The sequence below is a fragment of the Erithacus rubecula genome, assembly GCF_903797595.1.
Source record: "Erithacus rubecula genome assembly, contig: SUPER_Z_unloc_3, whole genome shotgun sequence".
Classification (NCBI taxonomy): Eukaryota; Metazoa; Chordata; class Aves; order Passeriformes; family Muscicapidae; genus Erithacus; species Erithacus rubecula.
The window spans coordinates 1978826-1993514 of record NW_027635944.1 but is presented as its reverse complement, the minus strand read 5'-3'; positions in this window follow the sequence as shown (position 1 = coordinate 1993514).

The following is a 14689-nucleotide window of genomic DNA, read 5'->3' as shown; positions in this document are numbered from 1 at the left end:
ATTCTAAACTACTCAGCATTTAATTATGGTTATTAGAAGACCAGAAATTAGATAGAAAGATGAATAAAGAAATCTAAAGTCTATAACCATTGTTTCTAAAATGAATGACCACATTATAGCCTTCCAAAACCACAGTGGTAACACATCTTTTCTCCCAAAAGGTCTTGCTTTAGAGATGTGTTTTGTGTTTCAGAAGGGAACCAGAGGGGATTGAAGTCTTTGAAATTGTTCTCTAAGTAATGTCAACCCACCAAGTATCAGCCTGTCCTTTTACTAGAACTAAAATAAGTATACAAGCACTAGGCTAACCTCCCTAACCAGCAGAAAAATCCTCTCCTCCTCCCCAAAACTGTGACCTGTGGTGGTGTTGCTGCACAGGACCCCATGTGGGCAGATGTGTTGTTTCAGCACATGTACCAGAGGATGTGATGTACCCTGTCCCTCAGACCCAGCACTGTATCATGTACTCCAGCCCCTATAACACACTTGGGAGTGGCTCTGCTCAAAGGGACATGAGCACCCAGGGACCACCACACCCCAGAAAGACAAACCTGCACTGTGGGCTACATCTGCCGTGAAGATCTTAGTCAAAAATGATCTTCAAAATGATTTTCTGCTTGGACATTCACTCACACAGATTTTTGAGAAGTCTTCGTTTTTAATTTTGTTTTCCCTGTCGTCATTTGAAGGTGAAATGCACCTCTCACTAAACCTTTTCCAGGGGGATTTGTGATCTGATTGTGCATTTGTTCTACAGATGAGTCCTACCCTAGCCTGCCAGTCATTCCCTCTGCATAATTTCCACAAAAGCCTGAGGGACTTTTTCATGAAAGAGGACTTGAGGGTCAAGCACACTTTAGAAGAGATTCTTCTTTTTTTTTTCCTTTTTTGTGTTTCAAAGTAAACTTAAACAGCTTTAAAACTGTTCAGTATTCCCAAGCTGAGATCAGAGTTAGGCACAAAAGGGCAAATTGTGGCCCAGATTTTCAGTGTCTGAGGCTTGTTTTCAACAAGTAAAGGAACCACTCACTGCTCTTAGACCCAGCACCAAATTTCTGCTGAGACCAGTATGCCTGGACTGAGGGTGTGAGGCTCCTAAAAGAATTTCAGTAAAGTCAAATACTCAAAAGCTGTGTCATCACAGCAGATTGCACTCTGAGAATAGCAGGAAGGAATTACATTACTGTTAAAATGTTAGCAACCACATTTCATTTTTGAAAAGCCAATTTATTTGTCCTGAAATAAAGAGTTGATTATATCTCTTATTACTGTTACAAGAGCTTGATATATCACAGAGTGGAAGAGTTACAACATGTACCGACTCTCAACCACGAAAAATGAACCTGATTCATAATTCACTTTGAGAATGTCTAGTTAGTCAATCAAGTGATTTGTAATCATAAAGGCTGCCAGGAATTGAATGAATAATGGACTGTACTAAAATCCTCTGATTTTCTAGTATTCCTATCTCATTATGTGACTTCTATTGCTATTTCTGATAGTTATCTCTCTTTCAACAGAATAAATTGAACTGTTCATATATACTGAAAAGAATATACTTGACTATTTAATGCATATAATGAATAAACAAATTGAGTGACCACTCAACGTAACAACTGAATGTGAGGTTTTTCTCCACAGAAGCTGAATCTTTAGGAAGTAAAGCTTGAACAGAAAAGAAAGGCTTTCCCTTTCTTATCCCCCCCATAATTTTTCCTCTTGAATGGACTTTTGGAGTAATCAATCCTAGCATATATCATATTGGTACAGTACAATTTCTCAAATTGTTTTATAACCATGAAAATTACATAATTCATATAGTGTGGCATTTGTTAAAGAGAAACGGCTTTACCCTCTTTCTGTAGCTGAGAAGCATCTTTACACTGTATGATTATTTAATAAAGAAGGACTTCCAAATCTGTGCTTTTACTGTAGCCCAGCACAGTCAGATAGATGGTTGTAGACTGAGGTGGAAACAAGACACAAACACCTCAAATGTGAAACTGTGCTGAAGATGTAGTTTAATGTGTGTTAATCATATTCAGAAGTGCAGATTTTCAATACTTAGTTCCTTTTCCAGGCTTTTGCTGCAAAAGAAAACTTCTGAGCCATGCAGCTAGCATTACTTAGGAAGTCCCTTAATTGCAGTTTCTCTAATATAGACATTTTACCTCATTGTTTGCTATACTATTCATTGCTATCTCATGCATTTCTAAAAATATGTTTTTGATATCCTGACAACTGAATCAGGCAATTTTTAACTGATTAGTGCATCCATGCTGTGAGATGCTTTATTTTTGACATCTTCCCCTACCTACAAAGCAAGTCCATTGACAGACAATTGCTTCTTTTATATTTGTACTGATTTTTTTTTTTTTTTTCATGGTGAAGGTCTGTGTGACAAAGAACGAATTGTTAAGTGATAAAATTAAATTTATTATATACTTTGCTGTTATTTTAGCCAGAAGGATTTTAAGGAATTTACTTTATTGATCATCCAGATGAGAGACTTGCACCTCCCTATAACTCAAAGGTCATTTCTTATTTTAAAACAAGCAAACAAGCAAGCAAACAAACAAAAACAAAAAAAAAAAAAACAACTGAAAACAACCAAAAATAAAATAAATTAAAATATTTAAAAGCACAGACCATAAAGATGGCTTCACCTAGTAATGAAATACAACCTGTCCAAGTCCAAAAAGTGGTAATGGGAAAACTGTTATTTCTGGAAGCTTTGGATCAAGCTTAAAAATAAACTTGAATTTAGAAAAATAGGATGTAATTAGCCAAACTGGATTATAGCCAGGGTGTTGTTACTACTGTTGTAGGCATTCCCATGCTATTTTATAATGATTGCAAGGGATCACTACATGCCTTTTAAACCTTCTCTAAAGCTGTTGTGATTTCTAACATCAAATCAAATGTAAACTACAACTGAAGTGAAACCATGAGCAAAACTCCTGTTTTGGGGCATTTGTTTATTTTCAGTGAAAACAAAACATTCTGAACAGAAGTCTGTGGAAATGCTCACATATCAGACAGGGTGCCATTTTGACAGTGGATGAAAAAAGAAATTTGAAAACCAAAATGGCAACATTGACAAGATAATTTTGCCTCAGTTAGAAAAACTGAGAAAAATGAGGAAAATGCACTATAAAATCTGGGGTAGTTTTATCTTTGCTATTCAAATGCTAGGGGAGAACCTATAACCTTATACAAAAATATAACTCAGAAGGTAAAACACAGTTGTGATAAAGAAGTATCATCAGTGATTATAATACCTTTCTGACTGCTAAAATTATTTCAAACATTACTTTAAATCCACAGACAATTGAGTGCAGAAGGTCAAAATGTATTGTTAGTGCAGTGTGGACTAAACCTATGCATTTTTTCCAGCTGATGTCACTGTCAGTGTTTCTAGCTGAAGGAGTCCCATAGCAGTAAGTCAAGAAAGTTCATGTTGAGGTCCTCAAAAAAACGTCTGACAGGGATAATCTTCAAGTCACAAGCTCATGAACATGTGCAATGGTTGTCATATTAATAATCAGTGGATTTTGGAATGAGACAACCATCCTCCCCTTCTAGAGCCATGATCTCTACCAATATACAAACATGGTTTACTAGTGATGGTCTTCTTGACATACTGGAATACAGCACAGCTGAAAAGCTGATTAGACCCAGAACTGCATTTCCTTAACTTCCTTCAACATGGTGTAAGCTGAAAGAAGTTCTGGTGCATCTAATTTTAATGGCTGCATAAAGCACTGGAACTATCTAGCATCCCACAATTTTCAATATGTTGCCTGTGATCTTAGTAACGAGACACTAGTGTGATGAGCCACATATTTTTTACTCACTTGGAAAAAAATGAACTATCAATACAACAATGGCTGTAAAATATGAAGCAATGCGCTCTTATTCATTCAGAGTTTTAATTCACACTTTTTGTGGAAAAGCAAAAACTTATTCACTGAACGCTGAGTTCTAACCAAACAGATTAAATTATAGTATTCTTTCCATGGTTCTGCAAACTGCAAAACTTTGGCCTGCAAGATAGCAACACCTAATGCAGAGAGGTGAATTTTACTAGTGCCAGTTTAAAGCTTCATAACAGCAGAGGTAAATGGGTAGGCAAGAGATCTAGTTCCTTTCCAAATACTGTTGAGAAGTGCATGAGTGTTGTCCACTTGTATGCCATCTCATACATTAAACAATTTCAAATTTCTAGGTGAATTAAAAACAAACAAATTTAATGGAGGAAAAATTCTAATTACTTGCTGGGCGAACATTTCCAGAGAAACGTTTCCAGAGAAATGATGGTGTCCAGTTTTTGGGTGCCTTGCTGTACCATGGTATTTTTTTCCAACCTTCACCTGGCTTTTTGAGCTAAATGACTTAGAGATGAGCTGAGAGCAACAGGACTGATGCCCTCTAGCACCTGACTTCCTGCTTTCATATATCCAGCAGTTCCCTGCCTACCTACACATACAGCTACAAATGTGTGGCTTCAAATAATTCAGGGGGCAAAAATGTTACTCCCTGCTGCTACAGGGAAAAAAAAAACAAAGGAAAAAAAAAAAGTTAGTCCCTGCTGCAGCGGAAAAAAACTGTATCAGAGCTCTGACTAAATGTTCACCTTTTCAGTCAGGATCTCTTCTGTTTTATTTTCCAAAAGCTGGGCCCAGGGTCTAGAAATTGCCTTCTATAAAATACTTGGACCTGTCTTAGCGAGGCACAAATTCCCATTGTGTCCATCAGAGGAGACAGCTTTGTTTGTTTTCCTTGCAGGTTTGTTTTTCCTCATACCTGATGATTCAGGCTGACCAATGTTTGCATCTTCCAGAACTGCAGTGTTTCAGCATTTCTAAGAGCAAGTCCAATATCCTGACAGCTTGCCAGCCAGCACACTTAATGCAGTCAAAACCTACTTTGACTGAAAGATTAAATTCTGAAATATCTGGTCTCACCTTTGTTATGAGTCCCTTATAAATAGGAATTTTAAGTGACAGAGGAGACTTCAGAATTGCTCTAACAAAGTGCTTTGATGGGCCCTTAAAATGTATTTTTTCAGAAATGCACTGAGGTTACTTCTGTGAACTTCAGTGTTATAGGAAGATTTAGACTAACACAAGAATTGGATGTTACCAAAGTCAAATCCAGTGTTTGTGTTTAACCCAGCAAAGCCAAGGAAATAATCAATTTGTGTTTTCATAGGATGAAGATTTCATACTTTAATGGAAAGAAAGTTGACAAACATATTACTCATCAGTACTTCTATTCATTAGTTTATGGAGCAAGGGAGAAAAGTCTTGGAGACCAGTCTCTTCCAAATTAGCTACATAGGAAGAGATATGCTAAAGTCAGAATCCCACAAGGACACAAAACCCCATGTGGGCAGAGTCCAAGAAAAACTCTACTTAGGTGCAAATAAAGGATTGGCATAGGTCTGTTTTGTCCAAAGATGAGCCACTCCCAGGGTCACAGCTGAAAACTGTGTGTGGTCTGTGTACACCAGAACTACAGAGTGAAGCATGCGGATTTCAGCTCATCTGCACTGTGGATGCCAGAAATGGGAACTGAGATTTTTAAAAGTGCATCTTAGCAGAGTACAAATGGCTTTTTCCCACTCCAGTCTGTTTTTTTTTCCCTGGTGGGGAGTGCTTCTTCACACAAACTCCTCTCAATCAATACAGTGGCAGCCCTAATGTATAGTTAGTGTGTGTGAGGGTCATACAGCTGTCCCTTCAGTAGGCATTAATCCTACATTCAGAACTATGCGAGAGGTTAATGTTTGCTAATCTAACAGACCCTGTTTCTTTCCAGTCCTGAAGAGATGAAAGGATGTGAGCTTCACTTAAGCGCTTTAAATTTGGTCTGTGATGGATTCTGCCTGTTTTATTGCAAACTGGAGGGATAAGGATGGAAATCTGTCTTCGCTCCTAACTCAGAGTTTCCAAGCCAATAATATTGTTATCATTATTAATCAAGAGCATAACTTTCCTTATTGCCTAGCAGAGGAGCAGAAGGATTCCCCTGAATCCTTCTGAAAAGGGTTGGCAAGGAGGAAGGGGCAGGGCAGATGAGAACATTTGCTTCCAAGAAAGACAAACTCTGCCCTGAGAGCCAAGCCTCCCTGGGGCTTGACTATCCAAGCAGGAAAAATGTGAGCTGTTGCATTTTGTGCCTTTATTTTCAAAGTTACTTGACAGTGAAAAACTATCAGGAGTGGGAATAGAGGTCTGTGTTAAGCCAGAAATGTGGGGGTCCCTGTTACACTGAAGAAACCTTTGAAGGAAAGTGTGCAGCATTCCCCTGGATAACAGCGTTTTCCAGGCTGCCATGCCTTGTCCTTCTTCAGGTTAACTCACACTGCAGGGTTTCCCCAGACAAAATAGGGATTTCAAGGGATTCCCAGGAGTGAAAACAACAATGAACTCTTTATGACTACTTTTAAAGTTCCTTCAAAACCTGCCAGGTAGAGAAGGGAAAGTTAGACTCGACAGACCACAGAGGGATCTCATGCAAGACAACACAAGGATGTTACTCAGGCAGGGCAAGGTATATTTTCTTGTGGGATAACAAGGAAATCATGCTGTGACCCCAGTACTGGTGTTTGGATTACACCCAAAATTTCAAAAAATTAATAAAAGAAAATAGTAGCCTAACATCCACTAAGAGACTATGGGGAAAAAATAGTAGGACTGTTAACTTCAAAATTTCCTAGGTTTGTTATTCAGTGGATCTGTACTATCCAGTACAATAAACTTACTATCTCTTTGAAAGTAGCTATTGAGCTACACTCATCACAAGGCAAATACAGAGATAAAATAAATATTTCTCTGCTCTTCGTGATATCTAAAATGCTGGTTTTGCATGGCACAGCTTTCCACAAGTCCAAGCTGTAAAGGCAGTAGTCTATGCATAGCCCTAGGTACACCCAAAGTTTAACTTGTGAAGACTCAATCAATACAGTATTTAGTGCTGCACTGAGGAAACAAACAGAAGAGCACAGCTGTCCTGTCTCTGCTGCAGAAAAAGCAGGTCCAGAAAGAGCAGTGTTTGATCAGAATAGCAGCAGTAGATCTTGTTTTCTCCCCTCCACAATTTGCACTGAAAGGATTGCCCAGCTCCCTTTTTTAGCCACAGCCCAATACTACAAGGCCTAACTTCTTATCAGATTATCCTGAAAACATGCAGACAAATTGATCTGGGAGATCCCAGTCCCATCCACCCCTATACACATCATCCCAGCAACTTCAGGACCTGACATAAACTGCATTTTATCTCAATATCCCAGATAGGTAGATGGATAGAAAACTGATTAGCTGTAGGTGGTCTGGTGGTTTTAAGAAAGAATGAACCTAGAAGTTTATGCAATCTTCCTGTAATTCCTACCCCTGCTGTTTAACATGAACAAAACATCTCTCTGTGACCATCAAATGCCCACTGCTCACATCCAACTGCTTGTTAAAATTGCTCTTGAGACTAAGCAACTCCCACCAGGACATGGTAACCTTTTTTGTAAAAGGGAAGTGGTGAAAGAAGATGGAGTCACTTTAAGAATCAATGGGTCTACAGCATAAGGAAAAAACTTATTTACAGCTTCCCTGGGACTTCAGGATTTTGTGTTTCTATTTTTACAAGAATGGGCTGATTTGTCTTAGGCTGTTACTGTCTATTACTGCTGGAAGTCTTGGAGAAAGGTGGGAAGCAGAGAATTCTGGCAATCTGCCTAAAGAGAAATCAATGAAACAAATTAATCCTTCGCAGGCTGCAATGACACAGTAATCCATCACTCAGAGGTGCTTTTATACACCAAATCAGAGAGAAGAGGAAAGAGCCCTGGGGGACATCACAGACAACAACTTACAACAATACTGGAAAAATACTAAGGAATCAGTTTATTTAAAGAGGATAGATTTCAGCTGATTGCCTGTTTAGTTTTATAGAGATTTTTCTTCGTGCTGCTGCAAAGCTCTGGGTGGATGGCTCTACCTGCTGAGCACTAGCTCCCCTGATCCCCTCCGTGGACTTGCAGGAAATGAATCTTTTTGCCCATGATGGGCAAGTGGCTGAGTGACTGACTTTTGAAGAGGAGGGTCTCTGAAGGTCCTCCAGGCTTTGCAGGATCGGGCTCCTCAGGCACCAGGGGCTCGGATCCTCACCCGCGTTTTCAGCTCCATGGGATGCATGGGGGGCAGCGTCGGAGGGGAGGTTGAGAGCAAGGAGGAGCCCACTATCCGAATCGCCATTTATCGCCATTTCTCGCCGGTTATGAGGGTAGGGAGGCTGGGCAGCATTCGATCCACTCTCCCCCTCCATCCTCGCACACCTTTGCGAGCCTCCTTTTAGGGAAACCCACGGTACGGATTTGATACCGTCGGCCGGTGCTTAAAAATCACTTGGTGGTATCCAAATGATACCGACCCCTCCCCTCCGAGGGAGGGGGGCTTGCTGGGAGCGACAGCCGCTCCCGGTCACGGGCGCCGCCCCAATAAAACAAAAACAAAACCACACGTGTAGGGGCGGCGGTGCCTGCGCCGTCCGGCTCCCGCACCCTCGCTCGCTGTTTTTCTCTCCCCGTGTGGACATGACTCATGTTTCGGAAGTGGGACAGAACCGGGAGCATCACTCATCCCTCAGGGCGAACCCCCGAAAGCGGTGGGGAACGAGTGGGAGCTGGGAAACACGCTGGAAATCAGCGGGAAACTCGTGAAATGGCTAAACTGCCGAAACCTGGGCGCTCTCAGGAGGCGTGATTCTTTATTTTAATTTTTCACTCCTCCCATCCGAAGGGCAAAAAAAGGTAATTTTGACAGCCCGCTTCCATATCGGCTTCGCTACCCTACACACTGAGGAGTCATGTTTTATTCCGACTTTCCCCTACTTTAAAAAGGTTGATAACGTAAGGATCAAGTGATGCTGCTGAGGTCGGGAGAAACATGCAAATTGGTGAACCTAATTGCTTCAAGCAGTCATGCGTCTAAACATGGAGATCGCCGTTGATGGAGTCAGTCTGCTTCTAATAAAGTGAAGAAGCACCGAATTAAATTGCCAAGAAAGGGACTACAAAAGTTTGCACAGTGTAACTACATCACTTCACCTATGCTATTACCTTTCAGATGACTTCTTGAAAGAAGGGAGACTCGTTACAACCTCCACATTCAAAAATTGGCTGCGTTTAGGCCAGTAAATCTGGACTGATTTAAACAGGCTTTTTCAACCTCGGAATCAAATTAAGTCATTGTTAACTAGATGCTTTCTGTTAACAATGTCGCTATTCCCTTCATTAGATACTCACACATTTAGAGAACTTCTTAGCATCTGGACCATCAGACTTTTTTTTACTTTTTTTGGGGGGTGGTGTGGGAGGTTGGAGGTGGGGAGTAGGGGTGTCGTTCAGGCTGAAGAGGGTTCCCCTCTCGTACTCTTATTTTCCGAGCATATGTCACTCATTCTGCTCATTGTAATGCCTCCTATGGAGATTTCTAGAGGTTATAAATGCCCTTGAAGAGTCTGTGTGAAGAGGGAGCCTCGGGAACCTAGTCTCCCGGGAAGAAGCCTGTCAGTGATCTCCGCTGGGATGGGAAGCATTCCCAACCAGCCGAGGAGGATTTTGGTGTGCTCACCGCCTTCAAAGGGTCACTGGGGCCCTCTTGCCCTTCTGGAGACACCGCCAACAGGGGACTTAAGTCTGGGGGAGAGGGGAAGGAAAAAAAGTAAAGACATTTCCCTCTGGGAGCTCGGGAAGTTGGTAAACAAAAGAAAATCCGCAGCTCCAGCAACTCGGGCTGTCCAGCGCGTAGTGAGGGGCATTTTGGGTGCGTTTCTCGGATTGAGCGTTTATTAGAGGTTTTTCTGTCTGTTCGGCAGACCCGAAGGGAGGATTCTTCTCCATCTGCCCCTGCTAGCACGGGGGTCTCGGCGCTTCGCAGCCCGCAACAAAGCCCGAGAAGGACACGAGCGGCGTCCCGCAGTTTGCGAAGGGACAGGAGGTTGTCAGCCCGCGGCACGGGGGATGCGTGGCGCCTCAGAGGCTCTGCAGCTGAATGACGGAGGAGCGGGGATGAGAGGGGCGAGCCAGCCCTTTCCTGGGCTGGCAGGAGAAACCAGGGGCGTCCTGCTTAACTAGGTAGAGCCTAATAGCAGGTGGGTTTCAGCCAAGTGTTTTGCTTCTAAACCTGCGACCTCCTCAGATTCCCCCCGGCAACGTTTTGTGCCATTTAAACCCGTCTTCATCTTACTTAGTCAGATTCGGCTGTGTGCTTCATGTGTCTCTCTCCCTGTATTGGCTCCAAATAAACGGATCATGAATGTAAAACTATCCCCCCAAGACATATGACTAAGAATTGTCAAGGAGATTTTGGTCCACTATCTATGTCTATTATGCCAGTCACTCATCATGATCCCTTGTGGTGTGTCATACGTCACCATGACACTGATTCATGACACAGTTTAATGCTATTCGGGGATGCTCCGGCATAGCACAGCATCCTGCTTCCACCCCTCACTTTTGTAGCTCGTTATAAATGCACCCTTTACATCGTCTCCAAAGGATCATTGCACAGCCTAAACTAAAAGCCAGCGTCCCAGACTCTTTCTGGTCAAATGTGCACAGCTCGGGGTTTCTAGGTATTTTCCTGTTTAGAAGCTGTTTTGCCTGTCGTCTCTGTCTAGCTTTCGCCTCGGATCCTTCGGTGCAGTGACTGCCTTCACCGCCCCTCCACTCCCAGCCTGGGGCTAAAGGGCAGTCCCAGCTCCCTTTGCCTTCTGCCTTGCATTAGACTTTAAGCCGTGAAAGATGCCTGTTCACACGGGAGCTATCTATTCCCTCCGCGGAACAAAGTCAGAATCTCGTAAGAATCTCCGTGCCGAGGGCAGGCGGGAGATTCCAGCGGGCGGCCGGGGCTCGGCGGGAAGCGGGGGTGGGTGAGGACGTCAATTTGCCTCTCTCCACCTCCGTGTCTACCCAGCAAGGGGGGAGCCCCGGGCTCTGAGGGTGTGCTCGGCAGCGTACGGGGCGGTGCAACCTCTGGGCTCTGGCCGCGGGGCTGCGGAAGGGATGGGATGCAAACAATAGCGCCCGCAACACCTGCGATCCACCATGGCAGTGGAATATGTACAGTGATATGGAGTAATTGCTCTTACCGCTTCCAGAGGGAGCACAAAGCTGGAAAATCAAGGTTAGAGTCCTCCAAACTGTGAACATTTTCCACAAGGCACATCCATAGTGCAGGCAGATGGACAGGGAGACGGGAGAGAGAGAGAAAGAAAGAGAGAGAGAGAGAAAATTCTTCGTTTGTCTCAGAAGGGACTTTAAGATTAATTTAACATCATGTGATTAGGGATAAAGATTCTGTCAATGTTTATTAATCTGTTTAGCTACAGCACGGGACTGCAAAACTTTCACCTGCGCACGTTGGGAAGAAACACGAAGGAGGTGCAAGGTCAGCCGGGAATGGAGGTGCAGTAGTTAATTCACTGCAGACCACAGGGCTCTTTAGCAAGTATGTAAACTCTGTTCGCAAAGAGCGACCTGCCTGTGCACGTCCACACAAGGATCTCATGTTGTGGTGGAAGCTGTTTGGCTGCATGTGAGCACTGGTGTCCCACCTGTCTGCAGGATTTCGGGGCTTGGGCTCGTGTGATATGCCCAGCGTCAGCTTGTAGCATGGGATGTTCACCTTGCTCTGAGTGTTTTCCCTCCACGTGTTTGTGTCACGTATTATTAAACGCAGACAATCCCACTCGACGGTTCACAGTTCACCAGCGGCTGACACTGAAAATTTAATGCTAACTTGGAAATGCCACACACAACTTACAAAGTGCGACAAGCGTGCAAGAGTGGCTGGGATTTGGGTCTGGGCAGAGAGATTATTCCGTAGGACGTTGAGCTAGACCAGTGCTCAAGAGGTCAATACCTACCTTCACCCTCATATTCACCTTCATACTCCTCAACCTCATCCTCCAGCCGGCTTCGTGCCCACCCCGTGCTGCCCCCTCACCTGCTCAGCCTGAATCTCAGCTCACACACACGGACACTCGCACAAGCGATATCTGCCTCCTGCTCCACCTAGGAGGAACTTTCCCTCTCACCATCTCACCCCCCGCACCACAACCCTGAGGAATCCCTCCCTGCCCCTTCGTCCCCAAGACTCCGAGTAGTGTCAATCTGCATATAAACCACGGGGAACAAGCGGCAGGTTCGTTTGCTTCCGGGAAAACAAACAAGAAAAAATATACAAATGAGCCCAGCTTTATTGCTCTTTTAGCAGCGAGACAGCCTCTGCTTGTAAAAGGCGGGGGAAAAGAAGACGGTGCTTTACAGAGTCACCCCCCTGACAAGTCATTACGCCTCTAACCTCCCACCGCCCCAGCAATTAACCACACCCCACCAGGGTGCTGCTCACACTCAAATTGAAAAAACTAAGGGATCCCACTGAACCCCAGCGGGTGCCCGGGATGGGGAGCTCCCCTCAGACGGCCCAAAAGCGCCGCAGGTCCGGGGCCAGCCGCGGAAGCGGGGGCGGGAGGGCGGGGTGGCTGCGAGCGGCGCGGAGGGAGCGCGCACCCGCGGAGAGAGCGCGCACCCGCGGAGAGAGCGCGCACCCGCGGAGAGAGCGCGCACCCGCGGCTGGCGGCGGAGAGCCGCTTCGGCCGGGGTCTGACCCTCGGTGCGACTCCTACTAGGGCTGCCAAAGCTTTTTCCTTCTTCTATTTTTCCCCCTAAACTCCTCACCCCCCACTGATGTCTTGACCCACGGCACAGTCCAGCAAGCAGTTCTGTTTATGTCCTTCACAACAGCAATTTTGTGCGTTACAATGCGACACATACAGCGATGAATATGCATAGAGAACTGCGAGGGGATATGAATGCGTACGGCAAAATGCCACCTTCCCTACCTGTCCCTTTTTTAGCTAGCTCGAACAAAAGGCATCGCAGATGCGTTTTGTGGCACTGAATTAATTCCAGATATTTGGTACACAAACTTAGCGAGCCCAAAGGAGATTAATTTTCCAGAGTAATCCAATTAAAAGATTTTTAAACTAATCTTTTTGGAGAAAAAAAATAGTGCAAGGCTAAAGAGGAAAATCGGTTTTATGACAGTGATTTATTGCACCAGTTTGGTCTACAGAAAGATGCTTTCCTTTATTGAAGATGACCACCGTTTTCCCTCCCACTGTGAAGTCGCAAATATATGCTGGAAAATATACCTGTATATATGGCTAAATTTATTTTATTTTATTTTATTTTATTTTATTTTATTTTATTTTATTTTATTTTATTTTATTTTATTTTATTTTATTTTATTTTATTTTATTTTATTTTATTTTATTTTATTTTATTTTTATTTTTATGGAAAGACTATCATCCAGGCAAGAATCTTGCCCTTAAGCTCCAAGGAAAGGAGTTTGGTCGTTCACGAGTATCTTAGACTTTTTAAAGAGCTAATAGATTTATGGTCTCTTTTCCGACGCCCATCCAGAGTAATTAGCACATATGTTCTAAATAGATGATAGTTTTGTGAGCAATAAAGCAATTATCCATCGCTGGAGCTGACAGTTCCTCCAAATAAACTCCAACCAGCAGCTAATTGGAGAAGTCATTTCAGCTTCATTGTCTGCAATTAGTCCTGCTAAACTATTACACCCAAACTACCTGGTTTGAGGTTTATTTATTAATTTCTATTTGCATTTACAACTGTTTACTAAGTCACGCTTAACTTTTCCAGGAGAAGAGCATCTCTGGGGCTTACTGGGGGTTGGAGGGGCGGGATAGGGGAGTGAGGTTGAGGGGGTTTTGTTGAGGTTTTTTTCTCCTTTTGCATCCAGGAGAGCCACTGCCAGCGGTGCTGGAGGGCTCAGTCGTGCACAAGCACGCGTTCACTCTGCTGAGCCGAGGAGATAAAACTGTGTTTTCCCGACCGATGCGACCAAGAGAGAGGCAAGGGCAATGAGGAGGAAGGAGATGGGTAATTCTGCTAAGAAGCGGGAAATAATTAAATAAATAAATAAATAAATAACAAAAAAAGCACTTCCATCTGAGCTCTGCATTTAGGGACAGTCTGGATGACTATGCAGTACTCCACTTAGCAGGTTCTTCGGTGCTGGAGGACCCCCTGTGTGTGTGTGTGTGTGTGTGTGTGTGTGTCCCCAACCGTGCCTGGGGACACGGTGTCTCCCTGCCCTTTCCCATGGCATTTGAGGATAGGGAAGGAAAGATATGTGGGTCGAGGGAGCCTTTTTCTGTCCACCTCCCACAACTGCCGCCTCCTCGGGGGTGAAAAAATTAAACAAGGCGATGGGGGCTGAGGACTTGTGCACAGTGAGTGGAAAAAATGTGTTAAACATCAGTTTGACGCCCCATCGGAGCTTCAAAATATACACCGCCTGGATTTCTTCTACTTAATTTAATCCTTATTGGACTGTGTTTCTTCTCATCATCTATTTACCAGAAGTCCCAGCACAACGTACCTCGGGAAAGAAGGAGGGGGGTGACACACGATGGCGGGGGGAGGACTTCATTTGAACCTCCAGACTTAAGCAGGTATTTAGCCGGGAGGCACTCCAAGGAGTTTGAAGTAAGTCTCTTAAGTCATGACTTCTGCCCAGGACTTGAGCTGCTCCTGGAGTGGAAAAGATTTGTGTGTCGGGATGGGAACTTGTAGCCTTAGCAACAAAGTAGTCA